This window comes from Engystomops pustulosus, chromosome 7 (genome assembly GCF_040894005.1).
Source record: "Engystomops pustulosus chromosome 7, aEngPut4.maternal, whole genome shotgun sequence".
NCBI classification, from domain to species: Eukaryota; Metazoa; Chordata; class Amphibia; order Anura; family Leptodactylidae; genus Engystomops; species Engystomops pustulosus.
In genome coordinates, this window is record NC_092417.1 from 146,947,785 (window position 1) to 146,963,393 (window position 15,609).

The window sequence follows — 15,609 nt, forward strand, 5'->3', positions numbered from 1 at the left end:
GAGAATTTAGCAAGGTGTAATATGTGTATGTACCCCTAAAGGTGTATGATCCAATCAGACCCCAAAAAGGAAAAAGGTGAAAATTTTCCCCAAAAAGTCACTTTTACCCCAAATTATTCTAAGCCAAAAGTGTCAAAAGATGAAACAATCCCACAAAATGTGTACAACTATTTCTCCTGGATGTAGAATTGCCCCACATGTGCAGATAAAATGTTGTATGGGTACACCGTGGGGCTCAGAATGGAAAGAGAGATGTGTGTCTTTTAGAAGCCAAATTTGACAGAAATCTTATACATGGGTTAGGGTGCATTTGGAGAGCCCTAGTGGTACAAAACAGAAGGGAACCCCAACAAGTGACACCATTTTGGAAAGTACACCCCTTGGAGAATTTAGCAAGGTGTAATATGTGTATGTACCCCTAAAGGTGTATGATCCAATCAGACCCCAAAAAGGAAAAAGGTGAAAATTTTCCCCAAAAAGTCACTTTTACCCCAAATTATTCTAAGCCAAAAGTGTCAAAAGATGAAACAATCCCACAAAATGTGTACAACTATTTCTCCTGGATGTAGAATTGCCCCACATGTTCAGATAAAATGTTGTATGGGTACACCGTGGGGCTCAGAAGGGAAAGAGAGATGTGTGTCTTTTAGAAGCCAAATTTGACAGAAATCTTATACATGGGTTAGGGTGCATTTGGAGAGCCCTAGTGGTACAAAACAGAAGGGAACCCCAACAAGTGACACCATTTTGGAAAGTACACCCCTTGGAGAATTTAGCAAGGTGTAATATGTGTATGTACCCCTAAAGGTGTATGATCCAATCAGACCCCAAAAAGGAAAAAGGTGAAAATTTTCCCCAAAAAGTCACTTTTACCCCAAATTATTCTAAGCCAAAAGTGTCAAAAGATGAAACAATCCCACAAAATGTGTACAACTATTTCTCCTGGATGTAGAATTGCCCCACATGTGCAGATAAAATGTTGTATGGGTACACAGTGGGGCTCAGAAGGGAAAGAGGGATGTGTGTCTTTTAGAAGCCAAATTTGACAGAAATCTTATACATGGGTTAGGGTGCATTTGGAGAGCCCTAGTGGTACAAAACAGAGGGGAACCCCAATAAGTGACACCATTTTGGAAAGTAAACCCCTTGGAGAATTTAGCAAGGTGTAATATGTGTATGTACCCCTAAAGGTGTATGAGCCAATCAGACCCCAAAAAGGAAAAAGGTGAAAATGTTCCCCAAAAAGTCACTTTTACCCCAAATTATTCTAAGCCAAAAGTGTCAAAAGATGAAACAATCCCACAAAATGTGTACAACTATTTCTCCTGGATGTAGAATTGCCCCACATGTGCAGATAAAATGTTGTATGGGTACACAGTGGGGCTCAGAAGGGAAAGAGGGATGTGTGTCTTTTAGAAGCCAAATTTGACAGAAATCTTATACATGGGTTAGGATGCATTTGGAGAGCCCTAGTGGTATAAAACATAAGGGAACCCCAACAAGTGACACCATTTTGGAAAGTACACCCCTTGGAGAATTTAGCAAGGTGTAATATGTGTATGTACCCCTAAAGGTGTATGATCCAATCAGACCCCAAAAAGGAATAAGGTGAAAATGTTCCCCAAAAAGTCACTTTTACCCCAAATTATTCTAAGCCAAAAGTGTCAAAAGATGAAACAATCCCACAAAATGTGTACAACTATTTCTCCTGGGTGTCGAATCGCCCCACATGTGCAGATAAAAGGTATGGGTACGATGTAGAGGGAATGGGGGATGTGTGTCTTTTAGAACCCAGAAATCTTATACATGGGTCAGAGTGCATTTGGAGAGCCCTAGTTTTACCAAAACAGAAGAGAACCCCAACAAGTGACCCCAATTTTGGAAAATACACCCTTGGAAAATGTTTCAAGGTGTAATATGTGTATGTACCCCTAAAGGTGTATGATCCAATTAGACCCCAAAAGGAAAAAGGTGAAAATTTTCCCAAAAAAGTCACTTTTACCCCAAATTATTCTAAGCCACAAGTGTCAAAAGATGAAACAACCCCACAAAATGTGTAACCATATTTCTCCTGGATATAGAATCGCCACACATGTGCAGATAAAAGGTATGGGTATGATGTAGAGGGAATGGGGGATGTGTGTCTTTTAGAACCCAGAAATCTTATACATGGGTCAGAGTGCATTTGGAGAGCCCTAGTGTTACCAAAACAGAAGAGAACCCCAACAAGTGACCCCAATTTTGGAAAATACACCCTTGGAACATTTTTCAAGGTGTAATATGTGTATGTACCCCTAAAGGTGTATGATCCAATTAGACCCCAAAAGGAAAAAGGTGAAAATTTTCCCCAAATTATTTTAAGCTACAAGGGATAAAAGATGAAACAATACCCCAACATTTGTAAGACTATTTCTCCCAAATGTAGAATTGCCCCACATGTGCATATCAAATGTGATTTGGGTGCAAAGTAGAGGAAAAGAGTGATGTTTGTCTTTTAGAACCCAGAAATCCTTTACATGTGTCAGGATGCATTTGGAGAGCCCTAGTGGTACAAAACAGAGTAAAACCTAAAAAGTGACCCCTTGAAGAATTGAGCAAGGTGTAATATGTTGTGTAGTGTAATGCAAGTGGTGTAGTGAGCATTTTGAACATACAGGTGGTTTTCCCAATATAATGTGCTATGGATGCCCAAGAATTTTTATTAAAATTTTATTACTCAGGAGTTGTATGGTATATCCTGAAACACTCCTTCATGCAGAGGCCAGGTTTCTCAGGGCAGGTTTCGCAATGGTATATAGTGTCTTTCCTAACCCCTCTTTTGGAACAGACTCTGCATCTTTTCTGAGTCCTTCCTTTAGATGCAGTCTGGGGCACTTCACCGGGAAAATGTTGCCCTGGAACAACACGGGGGACATCTAATCCAGAGGTACTGGGGACCTGTCCTTCCTGTCCAAATACTAATGCCTTAATCACCACCTCTTGAAAATGGAGGAATGATACAGCATGGCCTGCACATTGGAACAGCACGTAAGAGTTGTACAGTGCCATCTGTACAATGTACACAGCCAGCTTTTTGTACCATATCTTCGTTTTCCGTAGAGCACTGTACGGCTTCAGCACTTGATCTGACAGATCAACCCCACCCATGTATTTATTGTAAGCCAGGATGCAGTCTGGTTTAGGGGTAGTGGTGGTGGTACCTCGTACAGGGGTGAGGGTGCTGGAGTTCCCATGAATGGTGGTCAGAACAAGGACATCCCTTTTGTCCTTATACTTTACCAACATCATGTTCTGATTGCAGAGTGCCTTTATGTCCCCCTTTCTAAGTGGCTGCCTAACAAGGGATCCCGGGAGGCCTCTCTGGTTTTTGCGTACAGTGCCGCACGCTACAGTACCTCTGGAGTTTAGGGATTGGAAAAGTGGAATGCTGGTATAAAAGTTATCCACGTAGAGGTGGTAACCTTTATCCAGAAGTGGGTGCACCAAATCCCACACAAGCTTCCCTGTAACTCCTAGGACAGGGGGGCATTCTGGAGGGGTAATTTGGGTGTCTTTTCCCTCATAAATCCTAAACCTATGGGTGTACCCTGTGGTACTCTCACACAACTTGTACATTTTAATTCCGTACCTGGCCCTCTTGCTGGGCAGGTACTGGCGGAATTTTAATCTGCCTTTGAAATGTACCAGTGACTCGTCTACACAGATGTTTTGTAAAGGGGTGTATGCCTCGGCAAATTTTGTGCCAAAATGGTCGAGGATTGGCCGAATTTTATATAGCCGGTCAAATGATGGATCACTTTGAGGTGGACATTGTGCATTATCGTTGTAATGCAAAAATTTAAGAATTGCCTCAAAGCGTGGCCGCGTCATTACGGTGCGGTAAATTGGAGTACTGTAGAAAACATCAGTACTCCAATACTGCCTAACCTCTGGTTTTTTAACAATGCCCATGTGGAGCACAAGACCCCAAAACTTCATCATCTCTACTGCATCTACAGGGGTCCACCTAGAAAATGATGAAGTGGGGTTTTGTGCAAAAAATTGTTGGGCATATAAATTTGTCTGTGACACCATGAGATTTAGGAGGTCCTCAGAGAAAAAGAATTTGAAAAAATCTATTTCAGTGAGGCCGTCAGTGTCAAAATGAATTCCTGAGCTGCCCACGAACTCAGGAATTTGGGGCACATAATTTTCAGGGGGTGGGTTCCATGATGAATCACTTGCGGGCTGGGGAACATGCTCGGCGGTGGTCCTGGGGCGCCTTCTTGAGGGCCCCTCATCACCAGATGAAGAGGAAGGGCAGTAGGAGGAAGAGGATGAAAAATAAAGAAATGGGGCATCCTCCCCTTCTGAATCAGTCTCGGCAAGGAAGGCATAAGCCTCCATTGCTGAAAAAGATCTTTGGGATGTATTGGACATTTTTATTGGGGTGGGGTTGGGGCGTGTATAAATGTTGTGCTTTTAACACGTGTAAACTTTATTCAAGGGGGTGTGTATGTTGTGCTTCAACACGTGTGGGGCGATGAAAGAATAGACTGTAACCGTAACTAGAACTTTTACTACAGGAAAAAAAAAATTTACAACAAAAAAAAGCGACAAAAAAAGGAGCAAGTGCTGAACAGTAAGATGCTACTGATCAGCGCTCAGTTGTCGCAGCGCACTCACAAGATGGATTGTGTGCGCAAAAATTATTTAAAAAAAAAACTTTTTTACAACCAAAAAAAGCGACAAAAAAGGAGCAAGTGCTGAACAGTAAGATGCTACTGATCAGCGCTCAGATGTCGCAGCGCACTCACAAGATGGATTGTGTGCGCAAAAACTATTTAAAAAAAAAAACACTTCTTTTTTACAACCAAAAAAAGCGACAAAAAAAGGAGCAAGTGCTGAACAGTAAGATGCTACTGTTCAGCGCTCAGTTGTCGCAGCGCACTTACAAGATGGATTGTGTGTGCAAAAACTATTAAAAAATCCCTCTCTTTTTACAATCAAAAAAAGCGACAAAAAAGGAGCAAGTGCTGAACAGTAAGATGCTACTGATCAGCGCTCGGTTGCCGCAGCACACTCACAAGATGGATTGTGTGCGCAAAAATTATTAAAAAAAAAAACCTCTTCTTTTTTACAACCAAAAAAAAGCGACAAAAAAAGGAGCAAGTGCTGAACAGTAAGATGCTACTGATCAGCGCTCAGTTGTCGCAGCGCACTCACAAGATGGATTGTGTGTGCAAAAACTATTAACCCCTTAACGCTGAAGCCAATTTTCACCTTCCTGACACGGCCCATTTTTTAAAATCTGACATGTGTCTATCTAAGTGGTTATAACTTTGGAACGCTTTAACATATCCAGTTGATTTTGAGATTGTTTTTTTGTGACACATTGTACTTCATGTTGGTCGAGAAATTTAATCTATATATTTAGCATTTATTTATGAAATAAATGGAAATTTGCCCAAAATTGTGAAAAAAACAATGTTTTCAAAATTCAAAATTTTCTACTTTTTGGAAAGTTGGTCATATCACTAAAATAACTTGATAACTAACATTTTCCATATGTCTGCTTTAACTTGGCAACATTTTTCAAGCATCTTTTCCTTTTTTTAGGATGCTAGGAGGCTTATAACTTTAGGTGCAATTTTTCAGATTTTCACGAAAATCATCAAAACCTACTTTTGGAGGGTCAGTTTAGTTAGAAGTGACTTTATAAGGCCCACATGATAGAAAACCCCCACAAATGACACCATTTTAGAAACTACACCCCTCAAAATATTCAAAACAACCTTTGGGAATTTTGTTAACCCTATGAGCGTTTCATGAGGGTGAAAGATAAATGAAAGTGAAATTACAGAAATGTAATTTTATCTTACTATAGATTCATTGAACACTAAAATTTGCACCTTCACAATGGGTTAAAAAGGAAAATGCATTTTACAATGTTGAGGGCAATTCCTCCTGAGTATGCCAATACCCATTTTGTCACTGTACCCTGCTGTACGGGCACAGGGGGGCACTTGGAATGGAAAGAGCGTTGTTTCGTTTTTGCAGGGCAAATATGGCTGAAAAAGTTTTCATGTGTCAGGATGCATTTGGAGAGCCATAGTGGTACCAAAACAGAGGAAAGCCCCAACAAGAGACACCATTCTGGAAAGTACACCCCTTGGAGAGTTTAGCAAGGTGTAATTTGTGTATTTGCCCCAACAGGTGTTTGATTCAATTAGGCCCCAAAAGGGAAAAAAGGTGAAAATGTTCTCAAAAAAGTCACTTTTACCCCAAATCTTTGTAAGCCACAAGGGATAAAAGATGAAACAACCCCATAAATGTGTAAAACTATTTCTCCTAAGCACAGAACTGCACCACTTGTGCATATAAAGTGTTGTATGGGTACACAGTAGGGCTCAGAAGGGAAAGAGGGGCTTTGGCCTTTTAGAAGCCAGATTTGACAATCATCCTTTACAAGTGTCAGGATGCATTTGGAGAGCCCTAGTGGTACCAAAACAGAGGGGAACCCCAACAAGTGTCACCATTTTGGAAAGTGCACCCTTTGGAGAATTTAGCAAGGTGTAATATGTGTATTTTCCCCTACAGGTGTTTGCTTCAATTAGGTCCCTAAAAGGAAAAATATGAACATTTTCCCAAAAAAGTCACTTTTACGGCTAATTTTTGTATCCCATACGGCATTAAAGATGAAACAACCCCAAAAAATGTGTACTAGCATTTCTCCCGAGTATAAAATTGCCCCACACATGCAAATAAAATGTTGTATGGGTACGCAGTGAAGCTCAGAAGGGAAAGAGGGGCGTTGTCCTTTTAGAAGCCAAATTTGACAGACATCCTTTACATGTGTCAGGATGCATTTAGAGAGCCGTAGTGGTACCAAAACAGAGCGGAACCCCAACAAGTATCACCATTTTGGAAAGCACACCCCTTAGAGAATTTAGCATGGTTTAATATGAGTATTTGTCCATAAAGGTGTTTGATTTAATTAGGGCTAAAATAGAACAAAGGTGAACATTTTCTTATAAAGGTCATTGTACCCCTAATTTTTTATAGCCACAAGGGATAAAAAAATGTGATAACCCCCCAAAATGTGTAAAGCTATTTCTCTCGAGTGTAGAAGTACCCCACATGTGTATATAAAATGTTTTATGGGCGCACAGTAAAAGGAAAGGGGGAGGTTTGCCTTTTAGAAGCCAAATTTGAAAGAAATGTTTGACATGCATTTGGAGAACCCTAGTGGTATAAAACAGAAAAGAATCCGAAAAGTGACCCTAATTTTTGAATGCACACCCCTTAGAGAGTTTTGCAATGTGTTATATATGTATTTGCCCCTACAGGTGAATGATCCAATTAGGCCCTAAACATTAAAAAGGTGAAAATTTTCCTATAAATGTCACTTTACTCCTAATTTTTGTAAGCCACAAGGGATAATATATTAAATAACCCCGAAAAAGGTTTAAAACTATTTCTCCCGAGTGTAGAAGTACCCCACATGTGCATATAAAATGCTTTATGGGCGCACAGTAGAGGAAAAGAGGGGTGTTTGTCTTTTAGAGGCCAAATTTTACAGAAATCCTTCACATGTGTCAGGATGCATTTGGAGAGCCGTAGTGGTACCAAAGCAGAGGAAAACCCGAAAAGTGACCCTAATTGTTGAATGTACACCCCTTGGGGAATATAGCAAGGTGTAATATGTGGTGTAGTGTAATACACGTGGTGAAATGAGCATTTTGAACATACAGGTGGTTTCCAAATACGATGTGCAATGGAGTCCAAGATGCAAATTGCAATTATTTCTGGAAAGTTCAGTGCCCGCTATGTGGCGCCCGTTATGTGGCGCCCCTTATGAGATAATCGAGGGGTATAGGGAGCAACGGGACATAACAGTTGTTACAATTATTCATTTTACCTAAATTAATTCACAACAGGTTGGGTGTCAATTGTGAATGTGTTGCGTATAAGGAGGTAGAATATACCAGGGGACCAACTAAACTTTTGTCACACTTGGAGTTGTCGCAGGTCTCTTAGTAGTATGTAGTGTCCATCCTAACTCCTCTTTTGGAACAGACTCTTTATTGAGTCCTACCTTTAGAAGCAGCAGAATTTACCGGGAAAATGCTGCCCCAGCAAAATACAGGAACATCTAAACCAGAGGTACTGGGGCCCCGTCCTTCTTTTCCCAATATTAGTTTCCTAATATCTTCCTCTTGAAAATGGAGAAATGATACGGCAGGACCTGCACATTGGAACAGCACGTAAGAGTTGTACAGCATCATCTGTACAATGTGCACAGCCAGCGCTTTTGTACCATATCTTCGTTTTTCGTAGGGAAATTATCGCCAAGTGTTTCTCTTATTCACCCTAGCGATGGCCATTGTGACGAATATTGCTGCTTTTGGCTGGACCAAATCGACCAGCCAATAGCAGCAAACATGGACAGAGGGGGGGCTACAAAACCCTTCTGAACCACAAGGCACAATTGGTGGCTGTCAGGAACAGCCGCTTCCCTGCCCCGATCACCGTATCTACAGACATAGTGACCGGTATTACTGACGTCATAAGTAAATTCGCTGCTATTGGCTGGTCTGCATTGATGAGCCAATAGCACCGATCATGAACTGGGGGGGGGGGGGGTGCGGGGGGACGTAACCATTCTGTTCCATGGGGCAGGATGGATGGCTTTCAGGATCAGCCGCCATCTTGCCCCGATCAATGTGTCTGAATTGTGTTGGCAAGTCACTACCCGCCGCACCGTTCTATTACAACGCGCGTTGGGAATAGGCTATACAATCTTTATTTTTTAAGCAATTTAGACAAATAAGGGGTTATTTTTTGCTTGACGAGATGCACTGTAAAAAAACCTTTATTTTAGAAGTTGTTTAGCTTATCGAAGCAATTTTATTAACTTTTTCCGTGTGGAGGAAAATAAAATCATCAATTCTTGTTTTGGATTTTTAGCATTTTTTTGGGGGGTGTTCACTGTAGCATAACAATAATATATTATCTTTATTCTACGATTACGATTACGGTGATACCTCATTTATATAGTTTTATTTATATTTGTCCAATTTTATTGAAGGAAAACTAGAATAGAAAAAATTGCATTTGTTTTAGTATTGCCATTTTTATAGCAGCATAACTATAGTATTTTTTGGTTGACGGAGCTGGTTGTGAGCTTATTTTTTGAGTTCTTTTCAGTGGTATCATTTTGGCGCTTGTAACTTTTTCGGATCACTTTTTAGAACATTTTTTGTAAAGCAATTTGATAAAAAGTTTTAATTTTTGGCAAGTGTTTGGGTTTTTTTTTTTACCACGTTCACCTAGAGGGTCCAATTATGATTAGGATTTATTGTACAGATTGTTACGGACGCGGCGATACCAAATAAGTGGTTTTTTTTTGTGATTTAGTGTTTTTTATACTTTATTGCTTGTGTACAGGGAAATGTGGTGTTTGGGGGGACTTTCACTTTCTTTTATTATTTATTTTTATTTAAAAAAACCTTTATTGTTTTAACTTTTTTTTTTACAGTAAATGGCATCTAAGCTTGAACAAGTGATCTTCTGATCACTTGTTCAAGCTATTTTACAGGTTACACAGTGCAATACAGAAGTATTGCACTGTGTAATGTAAGACACTGAGCATGCTGCGCATGCCCAGTGTCTTACAGCCGGGTCCTGCCAGGAGGCACGGACCCGGCTTCCGGATCAAGATCTCGCAGCCCCGGGCATCGGCAGTCCCGGGGCTGCGATCGGAGCAGCGGACCCCCCCGGTAAGCGCCGCGGGGGGGTCCGATTCAACTTATATTAGATTTAAATGCCTCTGACACGCCGCGGTCAGCGCGACCGCGGCGTGTTAGGGGTTAACACCCGCGATCGGAGAAATCTCCGATCGCGGGTGTTAGAGGCAGGTGTCGGCTATAATATATAGCCGACACCTGCAGCTTCTGGCGCCGGCTCCGTTCAGGAGCCGGCGCCAGAAGCTTGACGTAATAATACTGCATTTTGCGGGAACGCACCTCCCGCCATGCAGTACTATTACGTCAAATGTCGGGAAGGGGTTAAAAAATCCCTCTCTTTTTACAACCAAAAAAAGCGACAAAAAAGGAGCAAGTGCTGAACAGTAAGATGCTACTGATCAGCGCTCGGTTGTCGCAGCGCACTCACAAGATGGATTGTGTGTGCAAAAACTATTTAAAAAAAAGCAGCAGTAAAAAATTGGCACTGTGCAAGCACAAGTGCCAACCAGTGATGTGTGTCACCGATCTGCACTTGGCGGTCACAGGACACACAAAACTGAGCAAAAAACAAAAAAAAAAACCCTCCTGTATAAAAAAAAAGCTGAAGCTAAAGCTGATCAGTGATGCAAGTCACTGATCAGTGCCCAGCTTACAGGATGCAACCACGAAGGTGGTGCAGGGGAAAATAGGAGAAAAAAAAAAAAACTGCGACCAAAAAATGAGCACACGTGCTCGGCGTCGCAGGACGCACACAGGGAAGGGGTGGAAGGGATCAGGAACAGGGATTGATATAGGGAAATTAGGGATCACACAAAAAAAAAAAAATAAGATCACACAGAAGTGAGATCTTACTGTAGTAGTCACAGCAGCAATTGAGGATCACACTGGTGGTGCCCAGAAAGGTGCCAGCCAGCAATTCTAGAGGGTCCAGCAACACAGGGGGGTGATATACACTGTTCTGCACGCTGTCTCACACTAGAATGAGACGTGCAGAACAGTGATCACTAATTTGAACTTCCCATCTGAAATCCGATTGGCCGATCTGTATAGATCGGCCAATCGGATGTCTATGGGAGGTGGCATGATGCCACCAGACATGCCCCCTAATGATGATGATTGGTGCTGTCCTAGACAGCACCAATCATCATCCTGTGTTAACCTACAGGACCCCCTGGTGACGTATACTGCTGCTATTGGTCGGTCGCATCGACCAGCCAATAGCAGCGATCGCGGACGAGGGGGGGGGGGGCGAAACCCCTCTGCACCACGAGGCAAGATGTCGGCTGTCGGATGTCGGTAATAGCGGCATTCCAGCGCTATCGGCTGGTCTGAACTGACCAGCCGATAGCATCGATCGTGAACCGGGGGGTGTGACGAAACCCCTCTGGTCCACGAGGCAAGGTGGCTGGCTGTCAGGGACAGCCGCCATCTTGCCGCGATCACCGTGTCTGCAGACACGGTGATCGGTACATCGCGCGCCGTAGTACTACGGCGCGCGTCGGGAAGTCACTTCCCGCCGCGCCGTACTAGTACGGCGCGCGTCGGGAAGGGGTTAAAAACAAAAAGTAACACAAATGTTGTAGTTTCTTTTGCAACCCTTTTCAAAACTTTTACCTCCTCAGGACTGGGATTTAAGATTTATACAAAAAATACATTTCACTGTACAAAACTGAAATAAATTGAAATGAGAGTTACTCTTTGAAGGTTAACACACCTGTAAACATAAGCATATCTTCCATGATACACTCTAGGCGCAAAAGATCAACATGAAAACAATAATTGTGGACACTTGGTCACAAAATACATATTCTTTAGGTATATACACTCACCAGCCACTTTATTAGGTACACCTGTCCAACTGCTCGTTAACACTTAATTTCTAATCAGCCAATCACATGGCAGCAACTCAGTGCATTTAGGCATGTAGACATGGTCAAGACAATCTCCTGCAGTTCAAACCGAGCATCAGTATGGGGAAGAAAGGTGATTTGAGTGCCTTTGAATGTGGCACAGTTGTTGGTGCCAGAAGGGCTGGTCTGAGTATTTCAGAAACTGCTCATCTACTGGGTTTACAGAGAATGGTCCGAAAAAGAAAAAACATCCAGTGAGCGGCAGTTCTGTGGGCGGAAATGCCTTGTTGATGCCAGAGGTCAGAGGAGAATGGGCAGACTGGTTCGAGCTGATAGAAAGGCAACAGTGACTCAAATCGCCACCCGTTACAACCAAGGTAGGCTGAAGAGCATCTCTGAATGCACAGTACGTCGAACTTTGAGGCAGATGGGCTACAGCAGCAGAAGACCACACAGGGTGCCACTCCTTTCAGCTAAGAACAGGAAGCTGAGGCTACAATTGCACAAGCTCATCGAAATTGGACAGTAGAAGATTGGAAAAACGTTGCCTGGTCTGATGAGTCTCGATTTCTGCTGCGACATTCGGATGGTTGAGTCAGAATTTGGCGTCAACAACATGAAAGCATGGATCCATCCTGCCTTGTATCAACGGTTCAGGCTGGTGGTGGTGGTGTCATGGTGTGGGGAATATTTTCTTGGTACTCTTTGGGCCCCTTGGTACCAATTGAGCATCGTTGCAACGCCACAGCGTACCTGAGTATTGTTGCTGACCATGTCCATCCCTTTATGACCACAATGTACCCTGTAACATCTGATGGCTACTTTCAGCAGGATAATGCGCCATGTCATAAAGCTGGAATCATCTCAGACTGGTTTCTTGAACATGACAATGAGTTCACTGTACTCAAATGGCCTCCACAGTCACCAGATCTCAATCCAATAGAGCATCTTTGGGATGTGGTGGAACGGGAGATTCGCATCATGGATGTGCAGCCGACAAATCTGCGGCAACTGTGTGATGCCATCATGTCAATTTGGACCAAAATCTCTGAGGAATGCTTCCAGCACCTTGTTGAATCTATGCCACGAAGAATTGAGGCAGTTCTGAAGGCAAAGGGGGGTCCAACCCGTTACTAGCATGGTGTACCTAATAAAGTGGCCGGTGAGTGTGTTGCCAACAAGAGGGAGATTTATGAATCTCAGCTTATAGCACTATTCTATTGAATATTTATGATTGGAGAATGTAACTGACAATAAGCTAATAGTAGTTGCAATTTAATTGCATGTACTGATTACAAGCCTTTGGGCCATGGTTTAGGGGACATGATTAATTTATATAAATATATGAATGGTCCATACAAACAGTATGGTGGTGAGTTGTAGATTAAATCTATATCTATAAACTATGATACAATGATACAAAAGTCTGAAAAAGAGGCAGTGAATGAAGAGAGCTGCACATGCAAACTCATCTTATCCATTCTACATTGAATGTTATCAAGGGCAGAAGTAGGAGAGGCAGGGCCCGATAGCAGGCTTCTAAATGGGGCCCCCCTTTCCCACTTAGAAAATATACATATTTGTACAATCACACATTCCAGTTACAATCACACATTTATACATTTATGCACACACATATAGAGCATATACACACATACAGTGTCACATACAAACATACAAGAACAGCACAAGAAACCGGGGGGGCACATATATCATAAGTCCTTTATTTGGAACTTTTCTTGTCTTTTCAGCTGGTCAGATGTATTTTAACATATTTCCTTATTGACACATGTGACGTTTTGATGTTCAGTGAATTTGTGACTTTTCAAAACAAAAGTCGCAAGCAGTTTCAAGCTAATTTCTATGACTGGACAGGGGCGTAGATTTGTGCCAAAATTTGCAACTTTTTGTGCGACTTTTTTAGTTGCAACCTTCACATCTGGATTCAGGTGATAATTTAGGAAACACTGCAGAAAACTAGACAATGGTGAACTTTGAAGGGCGCAAAAAAAGTGAGCACCTTGAAAAGTCTCAAAAATTTGAGAAAAAGGCAAGCCAATAGTTTCATACATGCCCCCCAATGTGGTGATAGATCTGCCCCTAGGTGTTCGAGTAATACCCCTATGTTGGGTTATAGGAGTGATGAGGTCCCAACCTGTTGGATCCTACCGATCACAAGAACAGGGGTCCTCTTTCTGCACTGTAAATGAAGTGATAATACTTGAAATGAAGCAGCAGTTCCTATTCTTTACCATCCTCATGTCCTATATGTGAAGCCTATAAGAGGGATTCTTTCATTTTGCTCAGGTTGCAGTGACCCGAGACACATTGCATTATGTACAAGGTCAGTTGCATTGTTCAACCTGGACTATATTTAACCCCTTGGTAAAAGAAGAAACTTTTTCCCAGCTTCCATGATTTTTCTTATATGATTTGCTTTAAATCTATTGATTCAAAAGTACAAACCTTTAACATCTCTGAATTGCTACCTCTCAGGACAAAATACATGACATCTTATTTTTTAGGGCTGTTGATAGTATTATTTCTGGCACCTAATCACAATGTAATTGCACATGTACATCAAAATTGTGCAAAACCTATGGGTTACCGTAGAAGAACATACCATATGGGTTTATATGACAAGTATCTAATGTGTATTGGCAGCTGACACCTAGTGCTTCACTGATCTGCTCATAGAAGAGTCTCCAGAATTCATCAAAGAATCACAGTCCACTAAGTGCAGCGCTGTACATTGTATCGCGGCTCTGATCGCTAAAGTCCAGTGACTTTATTTAAAATATAAAAGAGCAATACCAATTCACCAAATACCAAATTATTCATCTAATTATAAAACACAACATGGACAAACATCAGTTATTCAAGTGGATGACTCAACATGATCACCTCTTTTCTGAAAATAGAGCCATTTGCTCAATTTACGTCTCGTGACTGCCATAAGCTTACAGTATAATATCCAATCACAAGCTCCTTGGGTCTTTGGATTGTGTCTCACAATCTACTAAATGATCAAATGTACATGATTTGTCTTGGTGGGAAAACTAGATCGGCAATGAATATTATATGTCTGTTTTGTACATAAAAGCAATACAAAAAATATCCACACATGTTAGACTTTAATTAATCTGACTGCTCTTAACCTTACATATGCTCTGACCAAAGGGCATGGACAATTCACTCACACTCCAGGGAACAACATGGTTTATTTTGTGCCAAACTCAAGGAACTCAACTTACCAAGTTTAAAGGGGTATCCCACTCTGGATAATTACATTTAATTTAAATCATCTGCCATATATAAACACTTCTTCAAAATGTACTTGGGTGGAGGTAATTTCCCATAAATGTAAACATATTGTCCCTTAGATATGATAGCTGGCCTTGGATATGACCACCCCGTGCTCTGGTAGTGGTGGTCAGACATCCACTATTGAGTTCTACCTGAAAACTTGGATTCAGCGTTTATTACCATAGGATGACTGTGAGATAAGAAGTAACTAACATCTATTTCCTATGCAAAAACTATTGGCTACAGTGTCATTACTCCAGGAGTGGTGGTCATATCCAAGGACAACAATCTTGTTTCTAAGGGACCATATGTCAAATTATCTTCACAGGAGTACATTCAATCTAATTGAAGAAATGTATCTAGTTGGCCAATGAAATAAAAGTAAATGCCCAGACAAGAATACCCCTTTAAGTATAAAATATAAAGGTAACAAAAAATCTCACTAAGTTGCAGGGCTTATTTAACATTTTTAAAAGCAAAATGTAATATTTCAAATGAAATAAATGTTGGAACTTAAAAGATTTTGGTGCATAGGGACAAAGATTCACTTGTGTTTCTGTTGGTAAAATTTAGGTTAACTTTATACTTAGCTGGAGGTATCATCAAAACACCAGGTCCTCCGGCCTAAGGTTTTACAGATATATTGGAATAGGGTAGTGGTTTATCATATACCAATTACAGGACAACACTCAATGGTACAAATATCATAAAGTGAATATGCTACC